General features: G+C 38.4%; 1 protein-coding gene across 4 annotated transcripts in view; it reads left to right on the forward strand.

The window, feature by feature from the left end:
* Window positions 1-21,369, forward strand: part of LOC309652082 (uncharacterized protein) — a 311,046-nt gene that overhangs the window by 109,194 nt on the left and 180,483 nt on the right. For all 4 annotated transcript variants that reach the window (XM_082445595.1, XM_082445600.1, XM_082445598.1 and 1 more), the window contains one exon: window positions 904-1,368. The gene's annotated coding sequence lies outside the window, so the exon portion shown is untranslated. The remainder of the gene's footprint in view (window positions 1-903; window positions 1,369-21,369) is intronic.

Raw genomic sequence — 21,369 nt, forward strand, 5'->3', positions numbered from 1 at the left:
TCAGTACATTTCCCTGAGAAGAAGGATGAGGGCACAATTTCTTTAGCTAGTAATGAATTACCTGCCTTATTTGAAGACAAATGTTTATATGTCTCATGGATTAGCCTGAGTCTACTTCATGTCTTATCTCAGATTACACCTCCAAGAGTCCTTTATCACATGATAAAGGGACATGATCTGAAAATAACTGAGAACTTGGATAAATAACTTTGCACCCATATGAAGGCAACAGGATGGAGAGTAGCTTTGCTGGTTACATGGAAAAAGGCAAAAAACGGAAGGTGTTAAGCTGATGAAACAGACCAAAATGCTATATAATTTATATTTTTCTTATCATTGTGACAAAAAAGAACTCTTCCTATTTTTTTTTATACTGTTCTTGTTCATTTATAGTAATATAGGAGAGAATTAGTTACAGTGCCACACTGTGTTCTCAGAAATCATGGAGTGATAAATATTACAGAATTCATAGGGATGAGTTTTGGAATGTGGAGTCCCTTCCTGCAGGGTCCTCTTCCTCCACCTTCTTCAGATGAAGTGGGTTTTCATTTCCCATTCTTCTTAGATTCTGACAGAATCGTTTGACATTTCTCAGGCCCCTTTTTCCCCAGCGATTTGTAGAAATCCCTACAATTGTATTGTTGCCAATCAGGCAAGCTATTGGCTTTTCTATATTTTTTGTACCTAGCTATCTTACTGAGTTCCTCCATTCTTTTTTTTTGTAAGGAAACTTATTTTATTTATTTATCTATTTATTTATTTTATCATTCCACGTTTTTAAAATTTTTATTTTTTTATTGAAGTATGGTTGATTTACAATGTTTACAATGTGTGTTAGTTTCAGGTGTACAGTACCTTGATTCAGATATATATAGATATAGATATTAATATATTCTTTTTCAGATTCTTTTCCCTATAAGCCCTTGCTATTTGGATTGACAGCAAAGCTGATGGCATTGAGAAGCTACCCCAGACTCCCAGGTAATTCACATACCTTTCTTGCCAACTGATAGTACTCATTTCAAGGCTTTTCCCTGGGACCCAGGAGTTTGCAGAAGTACTCCACAGTGTTTACAGCCCCATGCATAGTGTTGTGTACTGGCTGCTGCCTAGAATTATGCAACTGGTAGCTGCATGGAATTCTGCTACCAGAAGATTGTTCATTTGATGGAGCAAGCACTTCAGAGTCTGGAAGATCATATAAAGTGTTATGGTGGTCAAGGGAAGATGGCTGTCTACCATCCCCCGACAAGTATGCGAGAACTAAGAACTTCGAGATCCATGAAGAGGGGTTGATAATGGCTGCACTTGAAGCCTTTCCATTAAAGATGACCTGGCAGAAGTTGCAGTGGTGTACCCAGAAGATGGGTGAGTCCCCCATTGATTTCATCAGTGATTTGTTGATGTTTTCTCTATGTTTTTTGGCCTAGATCTAAGGGCAGATCAAACTCATCCTCTGACCCTAACTACCTTTTGTCTTGGCTCTTTTGTTGATTCTTAAAACTCATTTTAGGGAAAATGTTGTAGTAAGGCAAGGACAGACTATTACTCAAATCTTAGCAGCATCTACTCATTTTTGGTACACCCAAGAGAAAAATTAAAAATGGAGAAATTCTGAGCTTCCAGGTTGGTGAATGCATCCAGGTGCTGGGAGGGTGGTGCACCCCATTTCCATGCAGGCAGAAGCTCTTATGCTCTGGATCCTTCTTGACCTCACTCTATGTACTACTTCATCTAGCTGTTCCTCTGTGTTCTTTACAATATCCCTTTACAATAAACTGATAAAAGTAAAAAAAGAAGGAGACATTTAAAAACTACTGTGTTAGTTGCTCAGTTAGAACTATTTACTAAAGGGAATAACCCCTACTCTGGAGAAATTATGAAAGGGACAAAGGAGGAAGGGAAAATGTATGACCATATTGCCAGAAGTCAGGATATTAGAAGGGGGATTATAGAAAGAAACCCTTGAGGATGAAGGAATTGCATAAATAGGGAATCAGGAAAGCCCAGAAAGCTAGGGAATAATTGGCAAATGGCTTAAAATGGACAGATTTATGGAATCTCAAGAGTTGAGAACTGGTGATACTGGTGATACTTATTCTGCAATTTCCTAAGGAATTTCTATCACATTCCATTTAGTGATAGATCAACATAGGATGCTGGTATCTTTTTTTTTTTTTAACATCTTTATTGGAGTATAATTGCTTTACGATGGTGTGTTAGTTTCTGCTTTATAACAAAGTGAATCAGTTATACATATACATATGTTCCCATATCTCTTCCCTCTTGCGTCTCCCTCCCTCCCACCCTCCCTATCCCACCCCTCTAGGTGGTCACAAAGCACAGAGCTGATCTCCCTGTGCTATGCGGTTGCTTCCCACTAGCTATCTATTTTACGTTTGACAGTGTATATATGTCCATGCCACTCTCTCACTTTGTCACAGCTTACCCTTCCCCCTCCCCATATCCTCAAGTCCATTCTCTAGTAGGTCTGTGTCTTTATTCCCGTCTTGCCCCTAGGTTCTTCATGACCTTTTTTTTTTTTCCCCCTTAGATTCCATATATATGTGTTAGCATACTGTATTTGTTTTTCTCTTTCTGACTTACTTCACTCTGTATGACAGACTCTAACTCCTTCCACCTCACTACAAATAACTCAATTTCATTTCTTTTTATGGCTGAGTAATATTCCATTGTATATATGTGCCACATCTTCTTTATCCATTCATCCGATGATGGACACTTAGGTTGCTTCCATGTCCTGGCTATTGTAAATAGAGCTGCAGTGAACATTTTGGTACATGGTATCTTATATCAGCCTTTTTCCTTGTTCATTTTTCTACTTGATTTTTTTTTTTTTTTTTATCTTTCACAGTTCCCATATTGTCAGGTCCTCTGACTGAGAAACATGTTTTCTTACTTTCTCCTGATTCTTCTGTAAATCTATTTGGGAGAGTACAGCTGTGAAACTTAAAGGCTACCATATTCTGTACTCTGAATGGAGTGTCTGTGGAGCTCCTCTCAAGGAGGTATCAGAATTTGTTATACGTCCATTGAAAGAAAGGAGGTATGGTAGAGAATGGCAGTCTCACAAAATGGTAGAAAAGCACCTTGAGTTGAAACAATGCATTGTTTTGGGCTCAAGAGAATAATATTGATACTTGTCACATGCAAGATATAGAACCGAGATATAGAACCAATAAAAACATTTTACCAAAAGGATAAGCCATGGTGTGTAAAACAATATCCTTTGTTGAAAGCTCAATTAGAAGGAATAAAAGTAATTATAAAAGAATTAGAATAAAACAAGGGATACTTTAAAAAAGGCCCTCACTATATAGTACTCCTATACTTCCAATAAAGAAGGAAATTAAATTTCATAAAGATGGTTGTTCTCTATATAGATTTGTACAAGATCTTAGAGAACTAAAAAAATTTGTTCCATTAACCCATGCAACTCCTCTGACTTTGGTAACTTTGTCTAAGTTTTTCTCTGTAATTGATCTATCTTCTGAATATCTGGTAATGATGGAGACTATAGTGAGGATTATGATGAGATGAAGATAAAGATGTTCATGAAGATGCTGCTGGTAATAATAGTGACTATGATGAATAATAATGAAAATGAGGATGATGAAGGTGGTAATAATGGTGGCAATGATGCTACTGAAGGTCCTGTTGATGACAGTGATGATATGCATGAGGATAATGGATATGATGGTGATGATAATGATAAACAAAAGGCTTATGATGGTGATGACGATGATGGTGGTGAAGATGAAGATGATGGTGGTGAAGATGAGGATGATGATAAAGATGATGCTAATGGTAATTGTAATGAAGATGATGAAAACAATGGTGAGGAGGATGATAGTGATGATAAAGATGATGACAGTGGTAGTAATGATGGTGTAAAGAATGCTGAGAATGCTGCTCCTCATGAAGATGGTAATGGTGATAACAATAAGAATGAAGATAGTGAGATAGTGATGATGATGGTCATCTGGTGATGATGGTGATGATGAATGCAAAGCTGATGAGGATATGGTGAGGATGAAAATGATGAGAATGGTGATGATGGTGTGAGGAAGATGATGTTAATGACAATGGTGATGGAAATATTGTAAATGATAGTTGTAATGAAGATTATGATGGTGATGAGAATGGTGATGATGATAATGTAGATAATGATGGTGATGAAGCAGAAGATGATGATGATTCTAGAGATGAGGATATTGATGAAGATTGTGAAGATGATGATGATACATTCATGATAAAGATGATGAAGTAGTGATTTGAATGATGAAAATGATATAATAAAGATGATGGTTATGATGAAGAAAATAAAGATGATGATAATAATGAAATGATGATGATGGTGTTCATGATGGTGATAATGGTAGAGATGATGGTGGTGATAATGAAAATGATAATAATCATGATGATTGTAAGGTTGATCATGGTGATAATGATAGCAGTAGTGCTGACTGTGATGATAACAGCAAAGATATTTGTGATGATCTTGGTGATAAGAATAATGCAAGTGATAATTAAGATAATGATGGTGATGATGATAAAGATAAAGATGATGAATGATGGCAATGTACATGTTGGTGATGATGATAGCTATGATGGTGAGAAATGTAGGGAAAATAATATTGGTGATGATTTTGATGATAAGAATCTGATTATGTTGATGAATATGGTGATGATCATTATGAAGAAGAAGATGATGATAATGATGATAGTGAATGTGATGATGGCAATTATGATTGTGATGATGGTAATAATGAAGATGAATATGGTGAAGATGAAAATGATGATAGTGATGACAATGAAGATGAAGATTATTATTATAATAATAAAGTGAGCAATAATGAAGATGGTGATAACTGAGATGATGAAAAACATGCAGGTGATAATGAAAATGATGATGATAATGATGATGATGGAGATGAAATGAGGATGATAATATGAGGTAGTAATGATGGCGATGATCATGCTAACGGTGATGATGTTGATGAAGATGAAGATCATGCTTAGGGTGATGACCATGACAAAGATGATGATGTAAGGATAATGATGATAACGAGAGTGATGGTGATGATGGTGACGAATATCGTGATGATGAAGGTGAAGATGAAGTAATGATTACAGTGATGATAGGTATAAAGATAGGATGTGATGATAATGATAATGGTGATGATGATGATTTTGATGGTGATAATTACGGAGATGATGGAGATGATGTAGATTGTGATGATGACTATGCTGATAATAGTAAGGATGAGGATGGTGAGGATGATACATATGAAGATGATGGTGATTGATGATGATAGTGATGAAAATGGTAATAATACAGATGATAAATATGGTCATGATTCCAGTAATGATGATGATGGTGATAATGATGATGATCTTAAAAGTGATGATGATGGTGATTAAGAAAATGGTGATGGTGCTGATGATGCAAGTGACAATTATGGTGGTTTAGATGGTAAAGATGATTATAATGGTGTATTATTTGCTTGGGCTGCTGTAACAAAATGCTACAGACTGGGTAGCTTGAACAACATACATTTATTTTCTAATAGTTCTGGAGGCTGGAAGTCTAAGATCAAAGTACCAGCAGGGTTGGTTTATTGTGAGGACTCTCTCCTCAACTCGCAGATGGCACCTTCTCATTGTGCCATGATCTATTCTTTGTGCATGACAGGGAAAAGTGAGGTCTAGTGTCTCTTCCTCTTCTTATAAGGACACAAATCCAATAGGAATAGAGCCCCAACTTTATGACTTCGTTTGACTTTAATTACCTCCTTAAAGGCCCTATCTCCAAATACAGTCACATTTGGGTTTAGGGCTTCAGTATATGTATTTGGGGGACAAAATTCAGTTCATATCAGATGGTGACAATGATAATGAAGATGATGGTGTGGGGCAATGATGATGAGGATGGTGATGGTTCTGATGAAGATGATGGTGATGTTGATGATCATGATAATGATGCTGCTGATGCTTATATGAATGATGATGGTGATTTGCTGCTGCTGATGGTGATAAAGATGATGACTGATTATTACGAAGATTGTTTTGATTATGAAGAAGATGATAATGTTGATAATTGTGATGGTGATGGTAATGATGATGAAGATGATGTTTATGGTTATGGTGGTGATGATGATGATATTGATTTTCATGGTGATAGTGATGATGATGGCAATGGGGAGAGGGAGGGAGGGATGAATATTTGGAGCACATTGGATTTTTAGGGTAGTGAAACTATTCTGCATGATACTGTAAGGGCGAATAATACTATGCATTTTTCAAAATCAATAGAATTTGCAACACGAGAGTGAACCCTAGTGTACATGAATTTGAATGTATCAATATTGCCTCACCAATTATAACAAATGTACCACACTGTTATAAAACGTTAATAATAAGGGTACCTGTGTGTATGTGTGTGGGGGGGCGTTTTGGGATATATGAGAATTCTGTACTTCCCGCTAAATTTTTAGGTAAAACTAAAACTGCTCTAAAATGTAAATAGTGTTAGTTAAAAAAAAGCCAACCATCCTAAAAATGAGCCAGAAAGAAAAACTAGATCAACAATAAAGGAATTAGAGTTAGACTGATATCCAACTTTTCAATAGTATTCTGGATACAAGAAAGCAATGGAGCTATCATTTTTTAATATTGAGGAAAAGAACTTTGAGCCTAGACTTTTTACCTAGCTAAATTGTTATTCAAATGTGAAGGAATGATAAAAATATTCTTTGGGATACTAGGCCTTACAGGGTCTGCTACGCAAGAACCCTCATTGAAAACTTGATCTTTGAAGTCCTCAAATGAGAATAGAAAAAAATCCAAATGATAGTCCTAGAAATATAGCAAGTTAAGAGGATCAAATTTCTTTGCTAAGTTTATTTATGCCTTAAAAAGAAAATAAAAATAATTCCAGGACTAAAGGGAAGGAAAAAACGAATGTATATTCATCATAACCGGTAACTAAAATTATAGACAATGTTAACATAATGGAGATGAGATGTGACCAAATTAATTTGAGAGCATGCTGAACTTCTTATTTTATTAGGGAGAAGTTATAGGTATTAATACCTTTAAAAGAAATTAAGAAAAATAAACATGCACATGATTCTTAAGTTAAGGGCAAAAACTATAGAACATTTAAAAAATCATAACTTTTAAAACAATATGGAGAGGAAAACACTGTCCAATAGAAAGCACTTAGTGGATACAGGAGAAACAAGAAGAAAATCTGTAGTATAATCTGATTCCAGGCATTTCATAAAAGCTCATCCATCAATGTAAATTCATTTAGTTCAACAGCAAGAAAATCATATTTCCTCTTCTTTCAGACACCATTTTACCAAACACCGAGTTGTCCAGTCCCCAAGGTTTTAATATTTTATGAAGCTGGCTATGCTTAGCAATAAAGCAATTAGTGCATATGTAGCTGATATCCAAATTATGGCATCCATAATTTGTCTGTGTTCTGATTTTGCTCCAAACAGTCTTGTGGTCTGGTCATAAAGAAACAAAGAGAGACATATACATATGCTCTCTGTGTGTGTGTGTGTGTGTGTGTGTGTGTGTGTGTGTGTGTGTGTGCTTAGTTGCTAAGGATAAGTATGAACATTTTTACCCTTAGCTTGTTGAAAAGGAAAAAAAAGGAACTCAAAAATAGTCTGGTGGCTACTCTCCTTTTGGTCACTAGAGGGAGATCATGATTCACTTTTACTCAATTGAAAAATAATTGCAACTTTTTCAAAGTGGACCTGTTTTTTCCATCCTTCCTACTCTGAGCCAATATTTTCTTTCCAGGGAATCCCGGTCCTTCTGCTTGGTCCAGAGGCTCTGGAAGTCTAGATATGCTTGAGAGGATTAATCTGTGCTGGAGGACATAAGGAAAGCTAACAAAGTTTACATTCCTTCATTTGTTCATTAGTCACCAGAGTTAATGACTATGCTGTAGTTATGTAACAGGGAAGAGCCAATTTTGACTCCATGTTGGATCTATTCCTTTGACTTTAACCTTTGTTTTTTGTTGCTTTTGTTATTATAATCATATATAATGGCCTGCCTCGGGGAACCCTGCCCCTCTGCCTGAATGTTAAAGTGCCTCTGTTTAGCTCACAGGGAGGCAATCTGACCCTGCCCACCTGTGAATGGCTGCAGAAAAGAAGAAATTAACACATTCCCTCACCGAGGCTGGCCATTCCAGGGGATGTTTTGCAAGACTGATGGCCCTTTTTACTTTACTTCCTCACCGCCTCTCCCTCTCTGATTCTATAAAAAAAACCTGGCATCCAGACCCCAATAAGATGTTTTTTGGGGACTCTAGTCCACCATCTTCTCGATCTGCTGGCTTTCCGAATAAAGTCGTATTCCTTGCCTCAGCACCTCATCTGCTATTTACTGGCCTGTCATGCGGTGAGCAGAGTGAGCTTGGACTCGGTAACAGAGTCCTGCTAAACTTGTAGCAATGGTAGTGCTATCTGGCTACCTGAGCTACAGAGGCCCCTTTCTCCTCACACAACACACACACACACACACACACACACACACACACACACACGTTATTGCTGTAGGAGCTTGGAATTAGCGAGGCAGCCAGTGGTGAAGGAAAGTTGCTTTTTTCCAATTACTGCCCCCAAAATGCTTCAGTTCGAAATATTTCAGTTCAGTATCTGTCGAAGTTTAGTCATCTAAATGTAGTGGGAAAGCAAAGACTGATTCTTTTTTAAATAAAGATTTTGTAATTGTAAAATGATTTTTTCTTTATTAGGGGGTATTATTTGATTGTCTAGATGTAGCCATGTCTAGAAAGTAAAGAACATAGGACGGTCCAAAGGAAACATTCATGACCTTCAAATTAAGAATATAAATTAGAATTCAGTTAAGGGGACAGAATTTCACATGCAGAACTGGTCTGAGACTCAGGAAGTACAAGGCAGCCTTGACCCTTTACCAGTAATACACCTTGGGACACAGAAAATTTACATTTAGGTAAGGCTAGAACCTGAGATAATATGGAATGGGGCAGATGCTGGAGGAAAGGCCCAGCTTCAGGTGATAAAAATAAGCCCAGCTGGGAAGGCAGAGGTTCAGAAGCCTGACTTGTTTCTAACATCAGAGGGAGGGTACCGAAGGGTGGGCTTGTATGGGAGTGCATGTGGTATTAGCTCGTAGGGGAGTAAGCAGTTTTTTAGACAATACTTGACTACCTCCTCTGTATCTCAAGACTTAAAGACAATCATGTCAATATAGCACCTTAAAAATATTGTTGAAAAACGATCACTTTTGGAGAATGCTTTTCTCTTGTTCTTTCCTTATTCAGAACAGGCAGTGACAGATAGGTGTAGTCAAGGCCAAGCCTGAATATACATTAGAATCTCCTCTAGTGCTTTAAAAATATAACCGTTTTGGAAAATTCCTTGGTAGTATATCTAAAGTTGAACATATACATACAAAGCAATTTCACTTTTAGATATAAAGCAGTGTCTCCCAACCTTTTTTTCATTATCATCCCCCAAGAGCCTTTTTAAACACTTTGTCCTTATCATGTCCACCCCACCATGAAATTTTAATACTCCAGATATAGTGTATATTGGTTTATTATGTACTGGGGCCTTTTAGAGGGCCACAAACCACTATAATATCTAAGATTTTTTTCGCCTCCCTAGGAACCAGTCTTTATCCTCTTGAGGGTGCTATTGCTTTGCTAGATAATGCATGGTTTCAAGCCTAGAAATAAGGGCCTATGTTCATCAAAAAGCATGTATAAGAATGTTCTTAGCAGCTTTATTCATATTTGCCCCAAACTGTGCCTCAACCAGTGAATGGTTAAAAGTATTGTGAGGGAATTCCCTGGCGGCCCACTGGTTAGGACTCCGTGCTTTCACTGCCAGGGGCCCGGGTTCAATCCCTGGTCGGGGAAACTAGGACCCTGCAAGCTGCGGCATGGCCAAAAAAAAAAAAAGTATTGTGGTACATCCATACAGCTAAACTACTACACATACTACACAGCAAAAAAAAAAAAAAGGAAATGGACCACTGATTCACACAAGTGTACATTTGTTTTATGCATTTTCTCTATGTATGTTATGAAACATATATTGATGACCATCTCCCCCCTCCTCTCAGATAGACAATTGAATCCGAGTCTCTGGGAGTGGGGTCTGGGCAGTGCCAATTTTGAAAAGCTCCTCAGGTAACTTTAATGTGCACGTTAAATGTAAGAGACACTGAGGTGGTGGCAGAAGCATGGATTTTAGAACCAGAGAATCATGGGTTCAATTCCTGCCATTTACTAATTGTTGTGTCTCTGAGACAGTTCTCTCATGTGTAAAAAGGGCATGAGCATGCTATTTATCTCATAGGGCTGTTGTGTGGATTAAATGGCATGTCAAAGTAGAAGTCCCAGAATACAGGAAGTGCTTCATAAATGCTAGTTTCCAACCTCTTCATACCTTTTCACTACTCTGAGTACTAGGAAGAGCTTAATAACTATTGAAACTACCGTGGCCCCAGGAATCTTGCCCCGAGTTAGAAGTGCTCATGTATGCACATAATTGCTTGAATTATTAAATGTGGGTGTTGTGCTGCAGCCCCTTCAGCCCCTTCCCAAACAGATATCGTATATAGAATATTTTCATTAGTGATTTACTTTGTGGGCTAGTGTTATTTTTCCCCGCTGCCATTCCTACTTATTCTCTGTCTCTTGCCATTCTGTTTTCTAACCTTTGCCGCATGATGAAATCAGGTGAGGACTAGTATCAAGCACTTAAGCTTGTCAGATATAGGTCAGATGTACTCATCCGTAGTAACTTTTCTTCTATTGCGCCTTCAAATTAGACCAAGAAACCTCTTTCCTCTAGACTCTCTCTCCATGGACTCTCAGCACATAGTTTTTCAGAATATTTTCCAGAACGTTTGGCATTATTTTAGTTTAAACTTTTTTTTTTTTTTTTTAAACATCACCCCCATGATCTGATAGGTTGGGACATATCTTAGTATTATTTCTACTTCTGGGAATGGGATTTCTGACTTTTCCCAGAGCTAGAAATAATATAATCTCAGACTTGAAATTTTCCTAAAGATCACATAGCCTAACTTCCCTATGTGGTATGTGAAATCCCATTACAATATTCCTGCTAAGTAGTTATTGAATTTCTGCTGGAACACCTTCAGTGATAGGCTGTTTACTACCTCCCAAAGGTGGCCCACATCATTTTCTTTATCGGGCTCTGACTGTTGGAAGTGATTTGATAGTCTCTGGGGACCTTCTACCTCTAGGATTCTATGATTATTATGGTTTTACTATTCTCTGAGGCAGTGCTTCTTAAAGCATGGCCTGTGGACCCCCTGCATCTGGATCATCTGGGAGTGCTTGTGACAGATGCAGATTTTTAAGCCTCCCCCAAAGTTTGTGAGGCTACTAGCCATTTGTGCCCCTCTTCATATTTATATAGGGTACAGATGCTGATATCACCTTTCCCTTGAATTGGCCTTGATGTTTTAACTGGTCAATCTAATCTGGATGTGCTTGAGAAGGGGGAGTACGGGAAGGGACAGATTATGATTTGCTCCAAACTCAGAGCCTCTAAGACAACCATGCCCTTTCGTTTTTCTGGGAGTATTATATCCTGCCCTACGTTTGGTGACTATGTTCAGGGCCTGGCCCCAATTTTCTTTGCTCTGGCTGTACGCTTCTCAGAGTGGTTCTAGCCCTCCTTCCTGGGATAGTATGAAGGCAGCATATGCTCTCAGGCCTCTCTGGAAGTTTTTGTTTTAATAATTGACTAGAGAGAAATGCCTCTTTTGACTCATGATTTATGCAATTATTCAAGCACTAGTGTTTAGCAGCACAAAAATGAACCCAGGGTTAATTTATACACCATTAGCTTTGGGTCCATTTATATGTATGCTGCTCCAGATGTGTATGCTGTATGATATAACTGAGTCTTGGGAACCAATATTTATAAAGAGTTACTAAATTACTCATTGACAGTTTTAAAATAGTTTAAGTTTCTTTACTCAACAGAGCATCTTATTGTCAAAATAAAATGATAGGGGTGAGGGGTGGTTTATTTTCACAGTGATTCTTGAAAGAAATATAGAATTTATAAAATATTTGTCACACTCAATGAAGCTGGTCATCCGCACTCAGGAAATAGCTTGTCAGGTCCCAACCCTAATGCCAAACATGCCAGAAGAAGGCAATAGTAAATAACCTGTCAGCAGCAGCAGGTAGAATAGAAGCCATGGCTGTATGGATATCCTCCTATTCATATATATATATTTAAAGATGTATGTCATTTTATTTATTTTATTTATTTATTTATTTGGCCGTGCTGCGCAGCATGTGGGATCTTAGTTCCCTGACCAGGGATCGAACCCAGGCCCTTGGCAGTTAGAACACGGAGTCCTAACCAGTGGACCACCAGGAAATTCCCCTCCTATTCATCTTAAATTGCTAGTTGGAAAGGCAGGAGGGTGCTGATAAAGTCCTGAGCCAGACCCAGTTGTTGACATGAAACAGCTCAGGACAGTTCCTCTCCTATGCCTTCCTCCATTGACACAGCCCAGCCAATGTACAGACATAGTTCCAGGAACTGGAGCTTTGAAAAGCACATATCTCTGCTTAGGTAAACTTGAGGATCAGATGACTTGGGAGGCCACTTCAGTTACTTCTGCCTGAAGAAGAGACATGTGATTTTTATTAGATGGGAAAACATAAAATGGGGGATTTTCAGAACTCATTTTTCTGTTCAGATTTAAATTTCTCACATCAATCAAATTGCTAAAAAGGGAACGAATTCTGACAATTTAGTTAGCATTAAGATTTGAACTCTCTAGTTTGATCAAACTACAGAAAATCTAATTAGCAAGCTTGGTGATTTGGTCGTGGCCTAAATTTAACATGAAAAGCATTTAGCTTTAATAGGCTGCATATTTCAGCTTGAATTATCTATCTAGATCTAAATATATTCAGGAACATTTGAGAGAATATTTACAGATACTTGTAAAAAAATGTTTCCCTATGGCTTCAATGTAATTGATTGGCTTTGTAAAGAGACTGGCGATATTTGAGAATTTTGAAGACTCATGGGGATTTATAATATCTGAATAGAGATTAAATCAAAAATTTTGGAATAGAGATTTGAAAATGCAAAAAGAAAGATTTCATGGTTACTAGAGTGATTAACTTGATTTGTTTAAAAAGAGCATTTTAAGGTATTAATACGAAGATAGTCAACAGGGAATTTTTGCTCAGATGCAATTCTTGAAATCTCAAGGGTATTAAATAACTCAGAGCAAAAGAACATCACAGTGTGATCTAATCAAATATTGTAATGGGGAGTCAGGTGGATGAATGTATTGGCTTTAAAAAGTACTGGCAAAAATATTCATGTGATTTATGGAAATAGTAGATATGACTATTTGGCAGTAGAATGCCTAATTTATTTTTTTTTTTAACAGAAACACCTTCTGAAAATACTTATGTTACAGTTAGGAGCACATAAATAAGTGTAGGAAGGCAAGCCACACCCAAGGTAATGCAGAAATGATAAGCTAGCACATTCTGAAGGGCTGAGTCACTAGACTGGATTTTTGTCAGTGTGTGACAGGTAGCTTGTGCCTACTGTGGGCTGATGAGGCTCACCTGTGTTGCAAGAGGAATAGTCCAGGGCCTCTTTATTAGAGACAATTATAGATAATATATATAGATAATAAATGGCTGCATAACAATGATAAACTTCCCTCCCTAGACATATACCACATTCTCATTCTGGGCAGGGCTTATAGCATATTTGGACAGTGCACAATAGCCTAAGAACAGGCAGGAAGGGAGCAGAGTGTACTTCTTGACCCATTCACTGAAAAGGAAAGGAGAGGTCTGAATTAGGCTATTCATTGGCAATAGGTGTTGATTTTGGAGGTAGGGTATGGGGGGGAATGTGTAGTAAAGGGAGAAGAAGCACAACTATTTAAATTTGTTCCAGGCACAAAAGGAGGCTTTTGAGTGAGGTTAGAAGTGATTTTGATCAGCAGAGCCTGTGATTTAACAATATTTTGCTCCTCTGGGAAACTTTTCTCACCTTGCTTGGGGAGCCTGATTGGCTCATTCTATTAAAGTAGCAGCTGTAAACAGCAGCAAGAATGAACAAGATGAGGCAACGCAGGCAGAGCCGTGGCAGAAGAGTCCCGAGGCATGGTGGCTGGGGCACAGTTTGCAGTGACTTTCTTTGTAAGATGGTAGAGGATTGGCAAATGAAAGAGAAATTCTTGGTGACATAATGTAGCCTACTCACCCTAAAAGGACCCATCAGCATCTAGTCAGGCAGCACTTCAATTATGCAAAGTACAGTCTAACTTAACTCATGATAAAGTAACACAAAGGTGACCAGAGGTATAAATTCTTATAAATCCTCAATTACCTCCCACATGTACATAACTGAAACAAAAGCTCCTAATTAAGATATAAACTTGACATTAGTGTAAAAAAGAAATCATAGCATCATCAATTTTTAGTCTCTTCTATTCCCTAATTAACTTTCCATTCATTTGTTCCTTCATTTTTTATTTATCTAATATTAATTAAGCATCTACTATGTAGTAAATAATGTACTAGGCACTAGAGATGCAGAAATAAATATCAATCAATCCCTGCCTTTGGGACTTTACAGTCTGATAGAAGAATCATATAAGTAAATCAATATTCTTAAATCAGTGTGATAAGGTGCTATAATAAAGATACACAGAGAACTGAGGGTGCAGAAAAGCAGGAGAAAAAATAATTTTCCCTTTACCCTTCTAGATTCTTGACTGAGACCCCCGTGAAATAAAAAGACAGATTATCAGGGGAAAAACAAGCATAAGTTTAATAACATATGTACCTCTTTTATGCATGGGAAGTACCCAGGGAAATTAACTCCCTGAAATGGCCCAAGCCATTACATTAAATACCATCTCCAGCTAAAGACCGAAGAAGATGTTGGGGGATGGGGGAGCCAGTTACAGCAGGCTATTGGGAAAAACACAGTAAACAAGAGTAAGGTTGTTATGCAGATTTAGGTCATTGCCTTCTCCATTGATAAGATCCAGAGACTTAGTCATCCTCCTTTTCCTGGGACAGAGGAGGAGACACCCTTACAAATGGAAACTTCCCTTATAAATGTAAATGTCTCTTACAAATGGATAACTTCTACTCAGTTTTCAGAGCTTTCCCGGTGTCTCCTGTTTCTTAAAAATAATCAGCTTAAAACAATCCTTAGGATAAAGAGATGTATTTTGGGGTGGCAATTTCTGCTCCCCTTCAAGAGTCAGGGAAATCTTCTTGGAGGAGCTCATGTTTAAGTTAAGTTTGGTAGAACTGATAAACTTAGTTCTACCAAACTTAACTCTAAAGGAAAGGTTTAGAGTTAGCCAGCAGACAACGGGGGGGGAAAAAAAAAGATTAGGAATGTGGACTAACTCTAAGCAGAGGGAACAGCATGAGTGAAAGTACAGATATGAAACAGTGCAATACATTCAGGAAAGTGCAAGCAGTTCCGTATGGCTAATGCATAGAGGGCATGTGCAGAAGAGGCAGGAAGTGGAGCTAGCAGTGGTGGTAAGGACTGGTTCAGGAAGGGCCTGCACTCTAAATTACTGCTTTACCTTTATTCTGAAATTTACAGGGTACTCATTGAAGGGAAGTGATATGATCAGATTTATATTTCAGAAATTTCAAGTAGGAACTTTATGGGAGAACAAATTCCCCAGGGCCAAACTACAGTCAGGTTTCACAAGGTGGTCTTGTTTCTCTTATTGGCAAGATGGTATCTTCACTGTTTCTCCCTTGTACTGCTTACATTTAAGATCTGGAATTTTAGGACTTGGGTGAGGAAGAGAAGGATGGACCTTCAGAATGACTGATACATCTCTGGCTTGAGAGAGTGGGTAGATATTGATGTCATTAATGGAGAGGGAAGTCAGAACTGGAGAGAGAGGAATTCAGTTCGAGACATGTGGAATTTGCAGTGTCTTTAGATTATCCAAATAAAGATATCTAGGACACACTTGGATATGTGGGTTTTGAGCTTGAGAGAGAGGCGTGGGTTGGATGCCGCACCTTACAGGTAAGTTTTATGTAAGTGCACGGGATCACAAGGGAGAGTGTATAATATGAGAAGAGCATGGAGCTGACATTGGAGTCCTGGGTAATGACAACATTTAGTTGATGAGCAAAAGCAGTGCTTTCAAAAGTGTTAAAGGACACAACCATCTAGTACGTTTGTAGGTGGTGGAGAAGCAAGCCGTGGAACCCCTCTCATCTGATGGCCTTGATTTTCTCAGCAAGTAGAAAGGAAAAGTTGCCTCTCAAAGCAAGAGAAAGTAGACTGTATAGTTTGAGGAAAGTGGTAACTCTTTGAAGTAGCCATAGATGGGGTGATATTTAGGGACTTAAGCCTCATTGAGACTGGAGATCAGGAATTTGTAGGGTGATTTTATCCAGCAGTGTTCATCACCCTAGAGAAGCTGAGTGGTTGGATTGATCCAGGGATGAGGTTTGGTGAGCAGGTGTGAGAGAAGAACAAAGCAACAAAAGAAGTGAAGATATTTTTAGGAGAAGCAGTGACATGATGGGCCATGGGAACGAAGTAGACCCAGAAAGGGGCTGATAGATGTGGAGAATATGAAAAGTTACCTGTTTCATATTTTCCAAATCCATCTGGTTGAGAAGTAATAGTAGATTTCTTGGAAATAAAGACAGAAATATCGGTACTAATATGAAGTTATGGTAAAACAAAAGGAAACACAAAAACAAAAAACTTGAGTATTGGAATTGAGCATTTTTGAAGGTAGTGTAGCCGAAATTCGGCCTCTGTACTCCAGTACTGAATTGAATCTTAGAGGCAGAGTTTTGGGTGAAGTAGAAAAGAAAAGCTTTATTGCTTTGCCAGGCAAAGGGGGCCACAGCAGGATAATGCCCTCAAAACTGTGTGTCCCAACCTGGAGGGGGTAGTGAGGGGTTTTATAATAATAGTTCAAAGAGGGCGTGATCAGCTTGTGGACATTCTTCTGATTGGTTGGTGGTGAGGTCATCAGGAGTCAGCAACATCAACCTTCTGGTTCCAACCGGTCTGGGGTCTCCGTGCATATGGGAAGCATAGAGTTAACTTCTTTCATCTGGTGGGGGTTTCAGTATCTGCAAAACAGCTCAAAGTTATTGTTGTGTGTATCCCTTGAGGTGGAACCGGGATCCTGTCCCTAAGGCTGCACTATTGTTTCTTGATTTCTCCTCCTTTGTCTCTGCATCCCCCTTCCTTCCCTGATTAGCAACTGTTTGAACCTACCCTTTGGAACTCAGAGAGGGTCATGGAGGCTGGATGAAGCCTGTTTCCTGTAATCAAGAAACGGGGGACACAGAAAGACTTTCGTGCCCAGGAGCCCCACAGGGCCCTGCTCGGTTTTGGTAGGACATTTCTGTTGCTGAAGGGTGGGTTGCCAAAGTGGAAGTGGGACTTATTGAAGCTGAGCAAGTCCAGCAACTGTGAGACCAAGGAGTTAAAGTCACCCTGGTTAACGACAGAATTGAAGTGGAAAAGGACACAGTGAAACTCAAAGTTCTCCATTAACTTGGAGGAGCTTGATTAAGTAACAGTAACACAGAGGGATAGAGCAGGGAGTCACAAACGCATATCCTTCAGAAGCCAGACGGGCAATGTAGACGAATTAAAGAAGGCAAATTTAAGAGAGGACATCCCATCTAAAGGAGGCAGCTGCTACTCAACTCCAGGTGACAGTTGCCATTTGGGAAGATAGGTCTAAAATTGCTAGAAATTTCCATTTTTAAAAGAAAATTCAAATCCTTTAAAAAATATGAAATCTCCCATTTTTAAATATCAGCAACTAATTAAAAAAATACTGTGAGGGCCAAAGCACATCTTCAGTGTGAACCCAGCCCACAAACTGCCAGTGTGCACCTCTAGGATAGAAAGCAGTATGCCCAGATGGCCTGAGACTCAAAGCAAGACAGACTTGTAAACAATGGTGAATATCTCCTCCTTCCTCCCTGGGCTATGGCAGACATCACTAATTTGATCAGGTATACAGGGCTTCAGGAAGCAACTACCAATCAGTTGGATTTGCCATGCAAGATGAAACCTAATTTGCCATAACGTTTCTATCATTTTCAAGAAAGTTTCTGAGTCTTTGAACTTGCTTTGGTCTTTGTAGAAAGAACAGGCATGCTGTATGTAATGTTCCAATCCAGTTTTGCCCTCACAGGATTTTCAGGTGGACTTTCTTGTTGAATGTGTGCTTTGTATGTTTTCAGAAACTTCTTCACACCAGTAACTGTGTGTTTTAAAAATTTCCAGTAATGTGCTCAAAGGTCCTGAGTGGGAACTAGTGTAACATTGAAGGTGAACAAACGAAACCTTTCATCTGTTCCCAGGTATGTCTGGCTTCTGGCAGCTTTTCCATTAATAGTTGAGAGCCTGTTTGCTGCCTGGAACACTGAAGGGTTGTTAAACAGCTCTCTGCCCTTTAGAAAGAGTGAGAGATGACTGGGAGGCTTCTAGACAGAGGCATGAATCGAAATGCATGTTTAGCTATATGGTTTATTAACTCATTTACTGAAGTGTGTGCTTGTGTTCTGTTAAATCTTTTTAAGTTTAGGCATTCTTGCTATGGAATGATTTTCTTTAGGGTATTTAAATACCCAAATACCTCATTCATATTCAAATACCTCGTTTAGCACATTTCTAATTTCCTTTATAAGCAAAACATACTCTTTCTTTGCAGAAACCGTTTTCAGCTCTTCACCCCCACGCTCTTCACTTAGCCAGCTGTTTCCATTGCCTCCGCTGCAAGCCCTCAGGCCAGATTCCCGTGGCAGGAGAGGAAGGAGAACAGCTGAAGCTGGAACAGCGAGCTGCCTTAGCTGCCAAAGTCCACTTGATTCTGACGCAATGCGGCTGCAGTCTCCATTTGTAATTTGTTCCCGTTCTGCTTTTGGTTTTCAGCATCTACGCCGATCCCCTCACCCTCCAGGGTCCCCCTATCCCACCACCTCCCCCCTGGCCTCCTCCCCTTTCCTTAGGATCCTGAGGTAGATTACTTGCAGAGTAGATTACTTTGCCTGTTTTGCCATGACTCACTGCTTGTCCAGATCATGCTCACACTTGTTCCTAAGAGGCTGCTTGATCTGCTCGTGACCTGCCCTCCACCCATCCCCATCTCTGGCTCTGGTCTCTGGCTGCCTGCCTGACACATACTGCCTTACTGCCTGGTGTGTCATGGATTTGCTGATTTTCTGTGGCACCTGAAACAATACAAGCAGAAAAATCCATGACTCCTCTGTTTAACTGTGCTTCTCTAAAGTGTTCCTTGTTAGATATTACATGATCAAAAATCTCAAATTAAACTTGCCATGTAACCAGCAACCTGTACATTAATTAAATGCCAGAGTCCGGGTTATGATTGGTGGAAGTTAGAATACAGCAACTTTGCCTGGACATAGTGGGCATTCTTGTTTATGTTGATTACTAGATAAGTAGCCATCTTCTAAGTTTGAGTGGGATATATGTATGCCTGTGTGTTGTTGTAGATGATATCTTGCATTAGGATATTAATGAGGCCTTGAAAGTCCCTGTTGATGAGAAGGTAGACCTTTAAGGAATGATGACTCCTTAACAAATCTATAGGCTTCTGATAAATATGCTTAATTTTAATCTGCCGCTGTTTTGTTTTCAGAAATAGCACATATTGTTATTTTCTGTTTACTTAAGAATTAAAATAGTCCCATCCTCATTAGATCATCTTGATTAGTTTGCTCTTTGTCTTCCTTGAGGTTGAATTAATTTTCATTTGTCCTGAATTTTAAGATGTGTCAACACCATGCCAAATATTATAGATATCGTGAAATGTCAAAGTAGTTTGCCGTTTCCATTCTTATTGTACAATTGAGAAAATAGAATAGTAATAATAATGACTATAATAATATAATATAGCTAACATGATTGAGTTCTTGCTATGCCCTAGACACTGCATTATAGGCTTTATTTGCATTATCTAATCTTCTCAACTGCCATTTAATGTGAGTTATAATGTTACCTACATTTTACAGTTGAGGAAACTGAAACACAAAGAGGTTTGCTAGTTTGCTCAAGGTTGCAAAGCTAAATTAGTACCAGATCTGGAATTTGAATTAGTATCAGGTTTGTAGGGAGCCCAAAGTCTGAGCCCCTGAACACCAAGTACCATTTCTCTCATAGGGATAATTTTATGTTTTAAATGTTTTCTTTGCTTCTACGTTTTCCCCCAAATTTGAGACTCTACCTCTTTCTCCTCATCATGTGGTCATATTTCGATATACTATCTCCTCTTACTAAAATAATACATTCTTGCAAGTGTATTATGAACTAAAGGAGGTTGTACTAGAGGTTAAGAAATTAAGATCTGGAGCCAAAATGCCTGGGATCATATGCCAGTTCTGCCACTTAATAATCCGAGTGACTTTGAGAAAATTACTGGTCTCTTTGAGTCTCAGTTTCTTTAGCTATATAACTACTACTAGCATTTAGTACATTTGGTGGTTGTGAAGATTAAATGAGATAATACATATAAAGGATTTACAGTAGTGCCTGCATATAGTAAGTGCTCAAAAATAACTTGATATATAATTTATAGATAACTTAAAAATTTCATGTTATAGTTATAGCCTAATTATTTTTCCTTTGTTTCCATTCATTTATCCATCCATCCATCCATCCATGTATTCATCCATACATACATACATGTATTCATCCATCCTTTTATCACTGATTCATATTACAAACCCATGTTGGGTACTCTGAACAAGGTTTTCCCATCTTCAGAGAGTCAAACTCTATAAAATCTTCAGGAGTTCACCTCTTTTGGTGGAACTCCTTGTTGTATGAGAACTCTTATTAATTTCTGGAAGAAGATTGGGGCTTTGCACAGACCAAATGGCAATATAGGACATTCAGATTATCAAAGAGTACATGGAAGGCCATTTTCCACTTGCCACCATTCTAGATACTGGCAAAGTTGCAGACACTTCAGAGATCTAATTTTATGAAGACAACTAAAAATGCTATACAGGAGATAAGAAATCACTTGAAATGCTATCATTCTCAAATAGTAGCTTCATTATAATGTAGATAAAATTGAAAGAAGATGATCTTACCATGGCATGGTAATCGTTCTTATGAACAGTTGATATCTATATACTAGTGAAGGGCCCTGGCCATGAAATCAGGCCTATGGAATAGGCCTATTTGGCAAATATGTTGGTTCTGGCACCAGACGGGTTTTGTGGTCATACACGCAATT

The sequence above is a fragment of the Balaenoptera physalus genome (assembly GCF_965194825.1).
Source record: "Balaenoptera physalus genome assembly, chromosome: X".
In the NCBI taxonomy this organism is placed as follows: domain Eukaryota; kingdom Metazoa; phylum Chordata; class Mammalia; order Artiodactyla; family Balaenopteridae; genus Balaenoptera; species Balaenoptera physalus.